This window comes from Channa argus, chromosome 8 (assembly GCF_033026475.1).
Source record: "Channa argus isolate prfri chromosome 8, Channa argus male v1.0, whole genome shotgun sequence".
NCBI classification, from domain to species: Eukaryota; Metazoa; Chordata; class Actinopteri; order Anabantiformes; family Channidae; genus Channa; species Channa argus.
The window spans coordinates 8858433-8876426 of record NC_090204.1 but is presented as its reverse complement, the minus strand read 5'-3'; the positions used below and the strand labels follow the sequence as shown (position 1 = coordinate 8876426).

Sequence of the window (17994 nt, the reverse complement as noted above, 5' to 3'; positions counted from 1 at the left end):
ACAGAACAGAGCTCATAACTGGCTTGTTTTGTGTGTTTCCAAATATAATGACACAAGCTGTTTAAGAAAAATCACAGCTCTTTGCATCTGTGAAGTGACACTGGTAACTGTTTAGTTGAAATTGTACTCAATGAAAACAAAACAAGAGAAGGAAAAAGTGAAAAAAAAAACAAAACTACTAAACCACTAAAGTAAAATTCTAATGGTGGCCGTGCTGGGACTGTACTTACTGTATTTCACTGTGATGCTATGAGTGAACAATGCAACATGTAACTTTCTTTTTTTGCTTCTAACCAGACATCAATTATTTATTTTTCACGGTTTTTCACCATTCTTACTTATTATTCTTTTTTTTAAATTTCATAACACTTATCACGAAAAGGATGTGCTGTATGTGGAAGAGCATAGCAGAGCAGAAAGCCGGAGGGCAAGGTGGATTTTAAATCATGCTACCAAAAGCTTGATCCCAAAAAGACGGATATTGAAGCTTAAAGGGATAATGCTAGTATATATGCACACAACAGTCCCTGTTTTAGCTTATTGTCTATGCTAATTTTGTTACGCGGTGCTAAACAAAATGTGAACAGACCAGAAAACTCATTACAATTTATCCTGATGGTGACATCCTCCTGAGGTAGAGCTGTCGTCCACCAATCACATGGTTGTTGAATCAGTTCCTGCCTCCTTTTGTCAAATGGTTAAAGTGTCTTTGAACAAGACACTAAACCCCAACTTAGTTGCTTCCAGTGAGTGCAGGCCAGCTCCCCCCCTGTGTGTGTGTGTGCGAATGGATGAATGAGAAGCAGTGTGTAGCACTTTGTGTACCACTAAGGTAGAAAAGCCTTACATAAGTGCAAGGCCAAGGGCAAGATATGGCCGTCTGTATTCAATTTCATGGAAATCCATTCAACAAGACATTTCATTAAAAAACATAAATGGCATTGCTGCAGCAGCAACAACAACAAAATGTGTCAACATAGTCAGGAGGATTAACCCCCTGGAAAAGACAGTAGCGGTCTGCATTGACACACCTGAAGACAATTGGCTAGCATCATTTTGCCAAATAGAAACTAACATGTAAACTTTAATACTGCCTCAGCAATGAGTTGAAACTAGACAGAACCCTTGTCTGTATTGTCTTTTCCTAGATCAGATACTTGCCAGGTCAAATAGCTTTCCAGCAGTGGCCTTACAGGATAATTGCACCCTATAGGTTCAAGGTAACAAATGATCAGAATTATTTTATCCTTTGTCACTTACAATTTCATTGTATAGATCTGACAATTGAATCATTGACAGTACCAATGTGAGTCCATACTCCCAGCCAGTTTGCAGTTTCTATCGACAAAAACCTGGCATTAATCAATGCCTTTGTCAGCACTAATTAGTCCTTTATCACTAATCCAATAAGGTCAGTGATACATGTAGATACAGGCTTTCATAACAACTTGTTATTGTGTCACATACACATTTCAGTTCAGTTCCACATCTGAGTAAGTGGGATTGTGTGTGGTCTTTTTTATTTCTTCCCTCATCTCCCACATCTTTTTTTCTTTGATTTTTAAATAGTTAATTTCTTCTGAATATTAATCTTGGAATTATTTCATCTAATATTTCAATCTGAAATGGGATTGTGCCTGTGTGAGCTAATATTAAGATTTATTTAGGAGACTTTTTTCACTTAATGGTATTTAAAATCTTGATTGGTGAATTTCTCAAAATTGGCCCAAACACAGGTGGCAGCTCATAAATCACATTTCATGATAAATCTTTTACTCCACATCCAAATCATAGTTGCACAGGTTGGCAAGCAGAGACATCCCTTCAGTTTTTGTATATTTACTTAAGCACCCATGTTCTTCTGTGTTTAAACTGAATTTCGCTGTGTCACTTTGGCAAACTGGAGGTTCTTTGCTCCTTGAACACTTGGTTGGCATCTTAGTAGTAGCAGCCTAAACTTAGACCTGTATTTATTTCCACGTAACAGGCCAATATTAGAATGACTGCCAGCTTCAATTACGTTATTGCTTCTCTCCTCAGTAAAAAGGATGTTCTTGGGAGCAGCAGATGTAACAAATGGAAAGGCATTTGGAGGTTACTGTATCAATATGTTCATTTAAACACGCACTCACACACATACTAGAGAAGCTTGAGCAGTCAAGCAATGAATTCATGGCTGGGCTTTTTTTTTTTAAACCACATTCTTGATTTCCTTGTAAACAAACACAAAGTGCTGCAACCACAGAAAAATTCTGAACAAGGCAGCAACATAACAAGGAAAAACCGCAAATCTCCCCTCTCTTGTAGACATTACATCTGGAATTGTTCTTGCTGCACTCAGCAGCAGAGGTTGTAGGTACTTCTCGAACATTTACTTCAACTCTGGTCCAGGATTGCTGTGTGGCAATTCAGATTAAATTCTGCATGGTGCAATAATACTGCTGTCATCTTCATGTACTAGGATAAGGCTTGACAAGTGTGTATGATGTGTGTTAGTATGGCTTTCTGTGTGTGTGCATTTATGTATAGACATTTTAGCTGTAGCGGATACAGGTGGGGCTTTGCTCGCTTTTATGCTTCCTCGGCTCTCTCTTAGAAATAGATGCTCAGGTATGTTAATTATTTCGACAGTTTTCTTTCTTGGATGCACAATATGCAGAAAAAAGCTTAAGCCCTTGGCAATCAGCTGAAAAACTGATGAGAGAGAACGGCTGGATGGATAGATATTTTGGTAATGTGTATGTGTGCATAGTGTTTTTGTGACAGCAGACAAAAAACACACTCTCACTCTCACACTCTTCCATCCTACCAGGAGGTGACAGTAGAAGCAGCAGCTTGCACACTCTCTCCTCCCTTCAACTCCTTCTCTCCCTCTTCCAATCCTGCTCACTTATTAAAGCTTAATAGAAGCCACCGGGCCTGCCTGTCAGCCTGCCGCACACTGAGCCGCTTGTCTTGAGGCTTCCAGCTCCAATTACAGTGAAACAATGAGAGTAGACGAGAAAAGAAGGGAGCAGAGCGGAGGAGAGGAAAAGGAGAGAGGAGAGGAAAGAAGACCGGGTTTATAGGTTGAGGAAAAGAAAAGAAATTAGAGGAGGTCACAAGTCCAAAAAGAAGAGTTGAAACAAAGGAGCAAAGAATAAAATGCGAAAAGAGAGAAGGGTGTAAGTGAAGAATAAAGAGGTGATGAGGAGAGAACAAAGGTGGAGGAGGGGAATTTGGAGGCGAGAAGGGAGCTAGTTTGTAAAGTATGACAGAAGATAAATCAGCTCTGTTGTCAAAGAGAAACACTGACAAGTTTTTGGTGTAGATATACTGTACAGTACATGCGCACCAGTTAACTGTCAAATTTAAAGTACAAAGGAGCTCGCACACAGTTTCAATTTTCCTTTGGTATTCGATTTCCTTTGTCTCAACCCACAGTCATCTGCTGCTTCATACCGTATATCCTCCTTCCCTCCCGCCAGTCGTCTTGTTAGCCGTTAATCCTCTCTCCATATCTCTGTCTCTTACCCACTACTCCTTTGATCACCAGAGGTGGCGGGATGATGAGAGTAATGGCTTAAAAATTCCTAAGCGAAGTAAAGAAACTTTTACTTGTGTACTCTCAAATCAAGGACGTTCCTGCATGAATTTAATACGAAACGTGTGAACATGACAGCTGTGGTCACGTTCGTACAAGTGTGATTTTTGAAGTTTGCGCCAAGCGTTTCCCCTTTTCTTCCCATGTAATTTCTCCCTCCCTCCCTGCATCCTGCTAGTGAGGAAGGCAAATTAATGAAAAGCCCTGCTAGTTCTATGCCAGTTGTTAAACATTTCCCTTGATTAGAGCACTGGCAGGCGAGTCTCTGTATCTGCTCAGCCCAAGCTCACAGTTTGGTGTCACTTTTGACAATGGCCTTGTTAACATGTGTGTATGAGATAAAGACTGAGTCAGATGAAGGGCAGGAAGATCATTTTCAACCCATCATCAGTGCAGATGATCTTGATTGGACGCATGCATTCAGACGATAACACTGGTTTATTAAAATTTTGGTCTAATTTTCATAGTTTTGGCCAGTTTTTCCAGTGGTTATGGGAGCACTGTACTCAAAGTGATTGCTGAAATCTGTGAACATTTTGGCATTGCTACATTAACGTCTGATGGACCAAGAAGCTTTCAGATTATGAGCTATAGACAAAGGTTAAGCCAGAGAATCTAAACCAATGGTTCCCAGCGTTGAAAGATAAATGTGAGGTGTTGCGTGACCTTTACTTCCCCAGGTCTCTTAAAACAAATGAATCATGTTCTTTTATTTTATACTTAATATTGAAGTATAAAATAAAAGAACGCGATTCTGTGGTTCAGTGTAACCTGTGGTGAGAGGATGTTTGGCTTGTAACTAAGAATGGTCACAAAAAAACTGATCTAAACCTGTGTTTTAAAGATTTACAACTGCTGCAGCTGACTAAAGCTTGAAGGATAATGGAGACTAACAGAACACAAGATAATTTAATGGCAACTTTCTTGCATAGGCGAAGGACACAAACAATGAATCTGGTGGCTAAGATCTTTGTTGTAACAATGAGTGAACTACAGAAATAAAGCCCAGCTGGTAATAAACTGTACTTATTGTTCAAAGGCATATCACCAGAATTACCAAACAGCAAGAAGCATGTTTAGCCTGCCTAGGTTCTACACTGCTTTTGATTACAGCAGTGGAGGTGTTCACAATTTTAGATGATAACTAATTAATTTTGGAACTATTTGAGGCTGCCTACAGTTCAATAAGTTCCTTAATCAAAAGCCAGGCAGGTGAACTTTTAAGCAGTTTGAGCACTGGAATACATGTATTAGAAAATGCAGCACATCAGATCAGAACAAAGAGACTTCACAGCATCCCTGTGGACCTGTCGATGCCACAAGCACACAGTTCTGAGCTTGATAGGTTACGACTTTGTCACCGTACAGCCACTGATCTGAGGGGCTTTCATCTCCAGAATCCACCATTTCTCTGCATGTTAATGTTTATGCGTGCAGTAAGGGCAGGGATGCACATGGCGAAGCATGTGCAGCGTAGTGTGAATAAGTGTGTATAGATGTATGAATATGAGTATGTGTGTGTGTTAATAAGTGATTGCGAGCACTGCCTGCACCCATGGCTCAGTGATTTTGCTCATTATCCTCTTCTCCTTTCCCTCTTTTCAAAGACTGCAGGCACTATTTTGTTTCTTGTTTTTAGCACATCCTCCCTCTCCCCACCATCTCACTCACTGTTTAATACTCCCATTACTTTTCTTTCAGCAGATACACTATATATCTCACACTACTGCATCTCTCCCTCTTTTTCACACACAAACAACCTCATGTTGCAAGCTGTGAAGCTAACACCAACGTGTGTGCAAGGATGGCAAGAAACAGAAAGAATTAGAGGACTATGAAAGAAGCACGAACGCTGCAGAGCTCCTTACTCGGACTAAACTTTGCTTGCTCGTAAACTGTGTTTACTCTCGGGGTGACCGTAAAACCATTTACAGTCACTCCCTGACAGTGTTTTCAGCACATAGCTGAATAAAGCTGCTGGAGAGATCTGCATAGCTCCCTGGTTTAAAAAAAAAGAGAAATATATAAAAAATAAATAAAACACCCAACCTCTGCTCCTGAGGGCCTGTCAGACGTGCCTGTCTTGCAACAGAATGATCAATACGTTAAAACATTTATGGGTACTAGCCGTGTGTTTGCAATTAAAATTCCATAAAATCTCTGTTAAAAACTGCTGTTAATACATTCAGGTCTTCAGTTTGGTTTATTATCGAGGGCAGATCAGGATTTTGGTTGGCTCAGAGTCAAGGTTTGGAGAGAAGACTGCATAATTACATACCTGCACAGCTCTCTTGCTGCCTATATATTCCTCTCTTCCACATCTCACTTTCTCCCTCTAGCTACCAGTGTATCTTAATTTTTTTCCTCATTTCAGATTCTTTCTCTCTCTTCATGCTCATAAAAAAGTCTCTGCTTGGTGTAAGTCTACAGCTGCTTTAGGGGGACGGTGTGTGTTAAAATAATCAGTGGGGGGGCTGCTGTGTAATCAAAAACTAAGGACATTTTCATTTTTTTGTGTCCCATAAATCTTTTTTTTCACAGCCTTTGCACACATGTTGCTGTCAGGAATGTTTCTCATTGAATTTGTGGATTCAATTATAACAACAGACCTTGTTTCCCCAATCTGGTCAACCTTTAGCAATAGGCAGCTTAACAAGGGTGACTCTGTTAGCAGTTTCAGCTGCATCCAATCCAAACAAAGCAACTGGGCTGTGGACGACACTGTGGTGAAATAAATTGTTTTCCAGAGTTTTGTGTGCAGGACATTGCGTGTGTGCAAATGCATTTGTGTATGTTTCTTACTAGGATGCATTTTTTTATTATATTTCTCTATATCTCATGACTTATGGGATACTGAGTTGGCTGTGCTTTCATTGGTAATTGATATTTTCATTTTAGGTGCAGAGCCACATACAGGCTGTGGAGGGCAATAATAAATATTCACAAACATGTCACAGGCAATATATTGGAGTGCAGGTCCGCAAAGCATTAGTCTAATGATCTGCCCAGAGGGTTCATGTGTCTCATTCCCAAATCATGTACCAAGCAATTTCAACTTAATCTTTCTCACGTGCTATATTCATATATCACATCAGAGCTATGTATGGTGTCACACTATACGCCCACCAGCTGGAAACACATGCCAATTTGTTTTTTTGTTAACACCCCCAGTGCTCAAGTGCTGGACTTATTCCCAGTGAACATTTCCAAAGGTTTTAGAGAATGACTAAACCATCAGGCATCATATCAGGGCATCTGGGTGGCTGATTAAAAGCTGCTCTCACCCCATTCTGTCAGCCACTCACCTGTTCTCTTAATTTACAAGCTGCCTCTAATGAAAAGTCTACTGTAACACAGGCAAAGGCCTTGCAGGAGGATGTGGTGTCAGGACACATCCTGTGCCAAACAATCACTCAGAATCACAGCGCCTCACACCTGTCCCAGACTAAAAAGAATTTAAGGTGATCAATACTGAGATGCTGCAACAAACCTGGGGGCTTGAATGGAAACAACAAACTGAAAGAGAGCAAAGAGAAATAGAGGCTGAGAGTGACAAGGAAAGAGCAGCCAGGAAGTGTTTGAGGGAAGAGAAACATAAATAAAGTGTAAGAAAATGAGAATTGGACAGAGAAGGGGTGATGACAAAAAGTACAGTGGTTGTGTTGATGTGTTTCATAAAGAAGGAAAGTATATTTCATGTATAGAGTTAGAAGAACTAGGCATGGTCGATTTCTGAATGATAGACACAAAAACAAACCCCAATGGCGTGAGTGAAGAGTATTTACAGTACTCTGAATGTCACGCTGCAGGACTCTCTGTTGAGACATTACACATCACCTCCAGGTCCTAGACATACTTAAGTGGACCACTATTACTCAGCATTGGTCACAGTCACACAGAAAGTGTGTGTGTGTGTGTGAGTGTGTGTGTAAGTGTTCAGTTAAATTCCTTAAATGCCAGTGTCCGGTGTTTAAATTCACATAGTGTGAAAAGCCGGTGGCTTCAGATGCTGGTGTAGTTGTGTAAAAAAGGCTGTATAGGTCCCCTCACACAACATCTATTGTGCATCCAATAAAAGTCCTATATTTAAAATTTTACCTATGGATGCAACAACAAGTAACAACAAGTAGACAAGGTTTGGCAAGAAAATGTACTATTCAAAAAACAGTAGCTATCATATAGTTTCATACAATTATTATAAAAAACTAATAAATCAGGGATAGTTTTGCCACCAGATTTGACTGAGTTGCGGTGATTTGACAAAAACATAAATATTACAACTTTAATCATTTTAATATAATCAGTTGTGGACGAGTTCATTAAAAAAATTGGACTTAATTTAGACTTTTCTATTTCTTAAAATTTTGTTAAAACTTTTCTGTTTAGAAAAGTTTCACCATGTTGTTGTATTTGATGAACTCTTTGCAATCAAGCAACTCAACACTTGTATTCATGCCCTACATTTACGCTTGTCAAGGTTGTGGCTTTTGATTAGTAAAAAAAATAAATAAAACATTAACTCCCCTGACATTTTCAGAAAGTAGCCCCCTCTTCCTCTTAGAAATGTATTTTTCTTCTCGTTCCTTCACTTGGATGTTTGACCTTCACTGTGCAGGATGATGAATGTGTTGAGTTTACATCCTTCTGCTGAAGAGGCCAGCTGGGGTCTAAGGTTCTGGGAACTTGATGTTGTTGACACATACCGATCTTTCAGTAAAGCGGGGGGCCTTTGTGCCTACAGTTAAATTTTTAAATGCATATACATGTTTGAATAAAGAAGGATGAGAAAGACCTTTTTGTTGAGAAATTGAAAGAAAAGGGCAAAAAACAAAACAAAAAACCCCCCACATATTTTAGTATAATTTTGTATTTTACTCTCAAGGTCTTTTCATTACTGCTGTGTGGGCGTGGCCTGATCAGATTTGTCTGAATGTGACAAAACAAATAAATTAACTACTGATCCGCACACGACATACCTTAATCCAGAGATGAGAAACTGATTAAAAAACTGTGAGACAACTGTTCTGACCTGCAGTGTTCATGTAGAACGCCATGAAAAAACAGACTTTCAAGGAAGTTGAAATCATATGTATGCGATCCTGTAATATCGAATAATTACAGACATTTTTAAAGGACAACCAAAAGCGTAGGTGTTGAGATGTGCAGTACTTAAGTTTCTTTCTCACTGACAAAACTTGCTGTAAGCTCTGATAAAGCCATGTGAACTTGAACAAGTGACATCTGTGATTTACATCCTGCAGTTAATGGACAAAGTATTTGTTTTGAAACCTGGGAGTCTATCTGTATTTATTTTATTTAAAAACATTATAATTTTTCAATTACTCAGAGCCACTCTTGCATAATGAACAGCTCATTTGCATTTGCACTGACTTGCTGTTTTTCTCTTCAACTTCTATTACCTAAAGCATTTTCTGAGCTTTTAGATATAGAGGGGATATAAAATCAAGGAGGTTGTTGATTTAAATTGATGTGCATCTCTTCTAGGTTTACTCAATGTTTGTGGTGCTAAATCGAAAATGCAGAGTCTTTAGAGTTTAAGATCATTACCCAAAAACTCACTTTTGACCAGTCCTTAACAGATGACAACTCTCTACAGACACACACACACACACACACACACACACGTATCAGTGAGGACCTGTTGTTTTGCTGAGGGGTCAGCAGGGTCTATGAGTTTCAAGGCTTTTGCTGTGAGGAAGAAGATGTAAGGAGCAGAAGAAAGACTCAGAGAAAGAAGTCAGATAAAAGAGCTGAAGCCCTTCAGGAGTCTTCGCACCTTGCCAAGCTTTCCAGAGGTGCAGGCTGCTATTCTTACCTTCTTAAAGCTCCCTAAAAATGTACTATATGCCACCCAGCTTCCCTTTCTTCCTCTGCTATGCCCAAGTACAAACACATACACATACATGTCAATTGTTATAAGGCGAATAGGTCCTCATATTGCATCAGCCAAGCCTCTGTATTCACTAAGGGGGATCTGTTGTTCAAGCCTCTTAGAGGCTCCTCTGGGTGGGAGAGACGTGTGAGTTAGAGCGCAGTGTGGTGTCTGGGGATGCACAAACTATACACCACACTTCCTCCATCTCCACTCGTCTATTCTCCATCTGCCTCCTTCTGTCCCTCCCTCTCTCTGTGCCCTTGGTGTCTGCAGGAGTGACAGCAGAGGGAGTTAGGAGGGGAGGAAGGATAACTGTGGCGTCAAGGTTACAGAGCCCTCTCTCTGCCTCAAAGAGGAGACCGCATCAAACATAAAATCAACTAAATGTGGCGAGTGCTCCCCCCACCTCCCCCGTTTTGTTCCCACTTCCTGTCTTTTGCCATCTCTCTATTGGGGTTCAGTCCTCAGGGCAACACATTTATCATCAGCTGACTTAAGACCCTGTGCTTTAACTTTCTGCCATGTAAATACAAAGGCCTGTGTCTGCTTTATAGGTTTCTCCCCCTAAGCATCAACTCGGGTCACTTTCCAAACCACAGTAATTAGATTGGAATTAGATAAGACCAGAGCTGTAAATTTGGCAACAGGTTTTTTTCTTTCCTGCACAAAGCTCCTCACAGCGTTGTGACCACCAGAAAGAAAGCTAGAGTTGGTCCTGGCTCTGTGGTGATTGTCGTTCACTCCAACATGACACCACAACGAGGAATCTCCAATCTGCCTTTGCCTCATTGATGTTTCAGTGGACCTCAATTACTGAGTGATTGCATCCCGCTGTTCAACCAGTCAAAACACTGCCTTTCTTTAGGAAATATTTTCACAGCACCATAATTGCTTCCATCTGTAGCTACACTGTGGCAACACTAGCTATGTCATTACAGCTCAGTGAGTTCACAGCAGAACGGGTGGCGAATGTGTATGTGCGAGTGTGAACGTACTTGTGTGTGTCGGTGGGGGCTTGGATGCGTACACTCGTCTAGCCTACTCTGCTTTTATCAACAGAGAGGAAACAGAGATTTGAGAACGTGTTGAGTTGGAACAATGAAGGAATGTGATGAAGCAGGACATCTCTGCAGCCGCGGCACCACGCACACCCCCACACATTGCCTCGTACTCCTGTGAGATGGCTGGTTTAACAGTGTTGACTTTAGCTGATGAGCTGTCTGCACAAACACAATTTGACTCCTTCACCCATACTCTCAGAAGGCCTGCAAACAGCAAACATAAAACCAGGGAGTGTGCAGCTCATTGCTGCTGGAAAATTCAGGCACTTGGTGTTTCGGAGGCTGTTGCAGGATCCCTACGATATAATTTGCATAGTAAAAATATTTTTCCTTCAAGATTTGGAGACCCTGGCAAATAAAAAGAGAAAAGTTCGAGGTTTGACAGACCGTGATTGTGCTGTAACTGATCTGCCTGTCAGCAAGGGTCACAACCTAGAAAAGTGAAGCCGGGCAATCAACACGCTGTGATAAGCAGCTGTAAGTGGACCCGACACCTTATACCGTCTGTTGACGCCTTAACCAAATCTGACTCATTATGCTGTTTACAGAAGTGGTTTATAATGTCTGTCTCACACACACACACACACACACACACACACACACACACACACACACACACACACACACACACACACACACACACACACACACACACCAAACCCCAGCAGTTCAGAGTTAGTTGGGTGATTTCTGTCAGTGGAGTGTGTTCAGCTCAAACATCATTAAAACTAAATCCAGCACAAATCCAGCTGCAGTTTGTCATGCTGGCTGAGTTGTCCACTGTAGAGACTACTAATTTAGAGGGCACAGAACTGCTCACACACAGACATTAATGGCTCTATTTTCCTGCAAGCTGAACTGCTAGTTCAAAACTCTGGGCACAAATAAGTGTGACCAACTGAATTTGAGCAGTTTTAGAGAGCAGAGGAGCAGAGGTAGGCTTCGCTAATCACCAATCACTTCAGGTTTGACAGTTTCCAAATGAGCCTGGAACGTTGGTGCAGAATCCCACACCCCAAGTCACAACAGTAGCCCAAATTATATTTATGTAGCCTCCCAAATAAGGGGGTGAGTTTCCCTTTTTAAGGAAGAAGGTTTGTTTTCCTTTTTGTTTTACTGTGAACCGATCCCTTAAAGAAACTAAAACAGCTGCATTTCTTTTCAGCTGCTAACACATTTTATCTTAGTAAAGCCTGATTGTTGTCCAAACACTGTACTCGAATGCCTTCTGCATTTTTCATCTCTAAGCTGATTCTTTGATTCTGTGTTTACACTGTTTGCTACAGTAGTCTGATGAGCTGAGAGGAATAAGCTCTATCTAGAGAAGAATTGTGCCAGAGATTTGATTATCGAACAATGGATCGGTCCTGAGTATACGGCATGTAAACTCCCAACACTACTCCACAGTAGAAACATGTATTCTGTGTTTACAATAGTTTAGTCCAGTGGGTAGGAAACAGTGAGTTTTGTGTATCTATTTTGTTAGATCAGTGATGTATCACAAAATGTAATGATTTATGAATGTACCCACACCGTTTGTCCAGAGCACAAACATGAGTATCACTTTGATCAAATAGCCCACTGTTAATGGAACAAACACACAGTTCTTGCTGCAGTATCACAGTTACATGTGTACAACAGACAACAGAGAAATACCTTAAACATCCTTAAAGCATTGAACACTAGCACCGAATGTCATCTTTTGAAGTTCGGGTTTGAAAAATGCAACTACAAGTCAAAAAGGCAAAACTGAAGTCTGAATATACTGGGTTATCTGCGATAGCTAAACCCCAGACAAATGTTCTCTGCACTCTTGTTTGTTAAAAAATGTACTCCGCACAGGTGCAGATGCACAGTTTCATACCAGATCAGATGTGTCACTTAATTTTCGCTTGTTTGTGTGGAAGAACTAAACAGGCAACAAAAAAAGTTAGCCTAAGTAGCACCTGAAAGAAAGCTCAAAGGCTAACGGACATGCATTAGACACACATGTATGTTTGCACACATAACTGAACCCAGATATCCGCCTGACCTCATCTCTTTCATCAGCGTGTCCCTCCCACAACACATCGTCTTGATTAGACATTGTGCTCAGCTTTGATCAGAGTGGGCTTAGAGGAACGGCCTGTCTCTAATATATGATGTTTGTGTGTGTGAGTGTGTGTGTATGTGTGTGTGCGTGTGTTTGGAATGGTGATCTTTGTTTTCTAATAAATGCAAACATGCATGACCACAAGGCAACAGCTTCAGTTACACTTGAACTCCTCACATAATTTCCCATAATTAAAGTGATCTCATAATGTGGTCTCCTTATATTGCACAAAGACATTTCTTTAGCTGTTAGCTTAAAGGGCAACTTTAACAATTTTCAACTTGCTCCCCATGGCTTTAGTTTAGGGTGTACAAAATGCTATACAAAATGTTTTTAAACTTCTTTCTGACTTCCCTATATTAAAATACATGTATCTCTCTTCTTTCTGGCTGTAAATGCCTTCAGATAACATCACTTGGAGGAACCTTCAGTTCAGATTATGTCATCTCATTTCTCACACTATGAAGGTTATTGTTGTGGTCAAGCGGCTTTTCCAGATGATATTATCTGAACTCCTAGGGATTTAAAACTCCTCCGGGTGATGTTGTCTGAGTGATGTTCTAAATTGGGAAGTCAGAGAGACGTTTAAAACCATTATTCTTTATTTACACCCTAAACTACAGCCATAGGGAGCAATTTGAAAATTGGTGAAGTTGCCCTTAAAGACACACTGCACTCATTTCATTAATTTTAACAAGTAGAAGTGACGCAAAATAAACATGTGGACACTCATGTGTAGTAAGAAGAAGGGCCACATCTCTGCAATACACAAAAAGACAAGATTAAGAGGATAAAAGGCAGGCAGTGTGCATCACCTCGACAGAGTTACAGCCTGGACACAAGCTACTGAGGAGTTCAGTGACAGAGCCGTGACACAAGAGATGCCAGTGGCACTCTCAGTCCATTTGTCACACTGGTCTGGCCTAGCACCCATGAAAACAGCCGATCCTTTCCCTTTCCCTTCACATTCCATCATTCACAAAGCCCTCTCCCACCCCTCACCCTCATCTCTCAGCATCAACCCCACCCTTTCTGTCTTCCGTAACCATCATTCTGCTTCTTTTCTCATTCACCCTTATGACTCCACAGTTCTGATCCCCTGAACTGTTTCACCTTTTCCATCCTCAAACTTTGCCTTTTTCCTATGATCTCTCAATCCCTTACTCATTCTTTTTGCTCTGCTCTCTGCTAGTTGATCTGATTTAGCTGGGCCCCCCTCCTTTTCCTCATCCCCGTTCCTTTCCCCTTGCAGAATCACCCTTGATATCTACTCGACTGCCATCAGGCAGAGGAGAGATGAAAATCGATTCTCCTTCCAGCAACTGCTTCTCTCTGGCTAAGGAGAAAGGGGAGGCAGTTAGCTGGGTTCTGAGTAAGGCTGCCCATCCATCTCCTTTTGAGGTCCGACGACAAGGCTGCTCTGAAATCAGAGTAGCACTGACAGAGACTGTGGAGAGATGAAGCATGAGGAAGAGGAGAGGCACTGCAGTGGCAGAGGACCAAAGTCTAGGGTCTTTTTAGACAAACCCTGAAGACAAAACTAGAATAATTAAAAAGCGAAATAGAAACACTTTAACTGGTTCAGCAAAGTATAAAAACAAACATGACATGAGTAAAAATGTGAATTAAAAACATTAGAATTGTTTGCACAACTTGCCAGGATGCTTGTGTTTCTTTGTTTTTTTCAGTAAAACTACTCTCCAATAGAGAATTAGGTCCTTGTGGAAAGTACTTTAAAGTAAGTGAGGAAGTGTGTTTTATGATGTAGGTGAAATTTTCTGTCAGAACAATATGTCACATGCTGACATCTACATTGAAATGTCTGAATCTCTAGAACAAGGAATTGTACTTTAACTGTATTTGTTTTATTTCAACTAAGGGAGGTAAGCAAATCGGGTAAAGATTAGAGTCAGAAAACCATTTTTTCTTATTTTTGGTTGGTTATCAGATCAGCCTTGGAGGGGGCGGCTGTAGCTCAGTTGGTAAAGGCAGTCGTCCATAGACCACTGGGTCAGTGGCTTGATCCCTGGTCCTGGCTATATGTCAAAGTGTCTCTGAGCAAGACACTGAACCCCTAACAGCTCATTCCCATCCCCAGCTGTGCAGTGCTGGTCCAAGCCCGGTAGAAATTGGGGAGGGTTGTGTCAGGAAGGGCATCTGGCGTAAAATCAACATGTGGCGCTGTGGCGAACCTGAACTCATGGGATAACCCGAAAAGACAAAAAAATAAAAAATAAAATCAGATCAGCCTAGGGTGTTAACAGCTGATTTAGTTGAGCCTTTAAACTTACCTGTTACCTAATGACGTGCAATAATTTTAATTTTAAAAGAAAGTACAGATTTTATTTCTGGTAATTGATTATTATTATCAATACTATGAATTTAATTGTGACTGGAGGCCAAAGAGCGAATATTTAGTTAGACATGGAGCTGCAGAAAGAGAGTCTACCTCAAGAAATGAAGTAAGCAAAAAAGGGAGAGCAAAAATGAGATTGCTAAATTTCCCCAAAGAGTGATGGAGAGGCCAGACCATATCTCACCTCCCATCTGCTGGGTCAAGCTACAGACAGGTGGAATGAGTCCAATATAGAGATATGAAATATTCAACAACCAAAAGCCTTCTGTTTATTCCACCAATCCAAGTCCCCAAGGAGCTTGTGTTGGTGGGTGTGAGCATTTGTGTGTGTTTGTAAGTACACAGATGTACAGTATGTGTTCTGTGTATGTGAAGACTACAGTACATGAAGAGAAAGCTGCTGACAGACACATACAGAGAGGGTGTGCAGGCAGTTTTCTTAACAGTGTCAGTGACGGTTTGTCATAACAAGCCCATTGAAGCTGCGCCTCTTTGTCTTCCTTTGACTGAATATTGCATTTGCAGATGGCTGGAAGAATTTTCGTCTCACAGGAAGACAAAGAAAGATGGACTCAGTGTTAACGAACAGGAAGCACTGAGAAAAGCATCCATATCAGAAACAATGAAAGTGTCAAATAAAAAGAAGAGATATGATGAAAAGTCAGGCCGTGGCACCAAGTTCATCACAATATCTGAGATAAAGTGCTGTCTAAGTGTTGGTGGCAGCTTTCAGATAGATGCTGGCTCACATTCCTTCCGTGCCAGTCAGAAGCTGTCGTTCATCTAGGGACTGCAGAGCTCACCTCTGTCAACATAGTTCAGCTCTGGCATATTTCAGGACAGGCTCAGATGCAGGAGCAAACATGCCTCAGAGCTCAGAAGTTCCTTTAGAGCCAAGACCAGAGAGCAGGACAGTACATCACAATCTGACCCTGGTCCAAGTAGAGCAAACACAGAGCCCTGCAAATTTTCATCACACTGTGATATAGCTACTTAAAGACTGTTGAAAACTAGTGGAAGTTAAAAAGATATAATTTGTGGCTAGTTTAAAGGAACACTTCGCTAATATGATTTTAAAGTCAGTTTGATTGTGTCGGATATTGGAAGCTACATTAGTTTTGACGGATTGATATTGTGACTCTAAAGTATATTTTGCACTATGTTAGTGCATACTGTACGACCTTGGCAAAAAAAAAATGGGGTAATTCAAATCTTCAATTAAATAGACTAGAAAAGACAACAGGCCTGCTACTGCTTTAAAAAAAAAAACTGACACAATAACATGAGAAAGTAGTTACATTTTATTTCTAATCGCGGAGGAATGTTAAATAATTATAATTTGGTTCCTATCCTTTAAAGATTTTCTAAATGTCATTAAATGATTGTACAAGTCAGCTCATCAATATGAGTTCATGCTCATAAATTGCTTTTAAAGAAAAATACGGAAGATATTGTATATGACGTGTTGCAAAATCAACCTGCCGAGCTGCCTTAGTGACAGTATGATTCACTAAACAATACTGTCTCAGTGTTACCTTTGGTAATGAGATGAGTTCAGCAAACATCAGTTTTATTTTTATCTAATATGTACATTAATTATCTTGGCCCAGTGTTAATGTATAAATGTATTTTTACAAATGCTTTGTTTTTTTTTTAAGGAAAACATAGTGTGCTAAATACAGAGGAAAGAGAAAACTGCTAAAAACAATGTATTTGAAATAAATAAAAGAAAAACTATGATGTTTAGTAATAAAGTGATTAATATAGACATGACAATAGGAAACAATGGTGGTGAAATTAAGTTAATTACATAATTTTTGGATGTCACTGACATCAGCAGTGCTGAAAAGGTAAGGATTCAAATACAGAAAGATATTAATGAGTCACAATGATATCAACCATGTGAACTTAGAGAAACAAATCTGTATCTGTAAGGGATAATATTCATTAACACATGGGCATCTCAGCCTATTTATGACCAGACCATCGGCTTCCTGTTGTACTGTAATAAGTTAAATTTTGCAAAGTTGTCTCTGAATCCAATGGGAATGAGCTTTTCACTGATAGAATTCAGATATTCATTAAGATGTTCATTCATGGCTTATGTCAATAGACATAAAGAAGAAGAAAATTCCAAATGATGAAATGATGCAGGTGCATGCAGCAATGTATATAAGTGCAGGAAATAAGATAAACTGTGTGTTTAGACGATTTTCCCTAGAAAACTAAAAGTCTGTTAAGTTTGCTGCTTTAGTTTGACATTTCTGTTTAATCTCTCTGACCACAACCTTTAACAGTGGTGTACTTCATTGCTGGACTACACCTATGTGATAGTAGGCATCTTACAATTATTCAGAAAAACTGGTATGCAAAGGATGGAAAAACATGACCAAACTATCAGATCAGTGTTGTCAGCTCAAAAGATCTGACAACACTGATCAAGATATAGTACCACAGAAGTACAGAAGAGGATCCAAGGCTGGAGTCCTTTAGCAGAGACCATAAGTAATTATGTTCATCTCTCACCCACTGGTGTAGAAGAGAAGTAGAGTAATGGTTATACAAGTTGCATTTTTAATTATAAGCATCTGCACAACTGCATGTTTTCAGATCAGGGTTTTCAAGCAGTTCATGGCATTTTACAAATGTCTTCTTTAAATCGTGATCTTCTTTAAACAAAAAAAACTGTTCAATCACTGGTTTCTGTTTAGGAGCAGGAGCAAAGGCTTCAATAAGGTCCTCCATGTCTTCTATAGGGAACTATAATAGGTGCAATGAAGACAAATAACTAGCTTCACCATGCACAAAGTGAGCACCAGCTACAGGGGTCATCCCCTGTGGTTTGGTGCTCAGAGGAACTGAAGTGAGCGAGCAGCTTCAAACAGAGCGCCCATCTGAAACAGGATTATGATTGTACGCAGGTTCAGATTATGCAATATTTATCTGTTCTTCTCAGGGAGCACAGCACATGAACTCAGGGAACTTTCAGAAGCAAAGGATTAATTT

At 40.2% G+C, this 17994-nt stretch overlaps 1 protein-coding gene across 2 annotated transcripts in view; it reads right to left on the bottom strand.

The window, feature by feature from the left end:
- sema6bb (sema domain, transmembrane domain (TM), and cytoplasmic domain, (semaphorin) 6Bb) overlaps nt 1-17994 on the bottom strand; it is a 116942-nt gene that overhangs the window by 7064 nt on the left and 91884 nt on the right. The window lies entirely within an intron of this gene.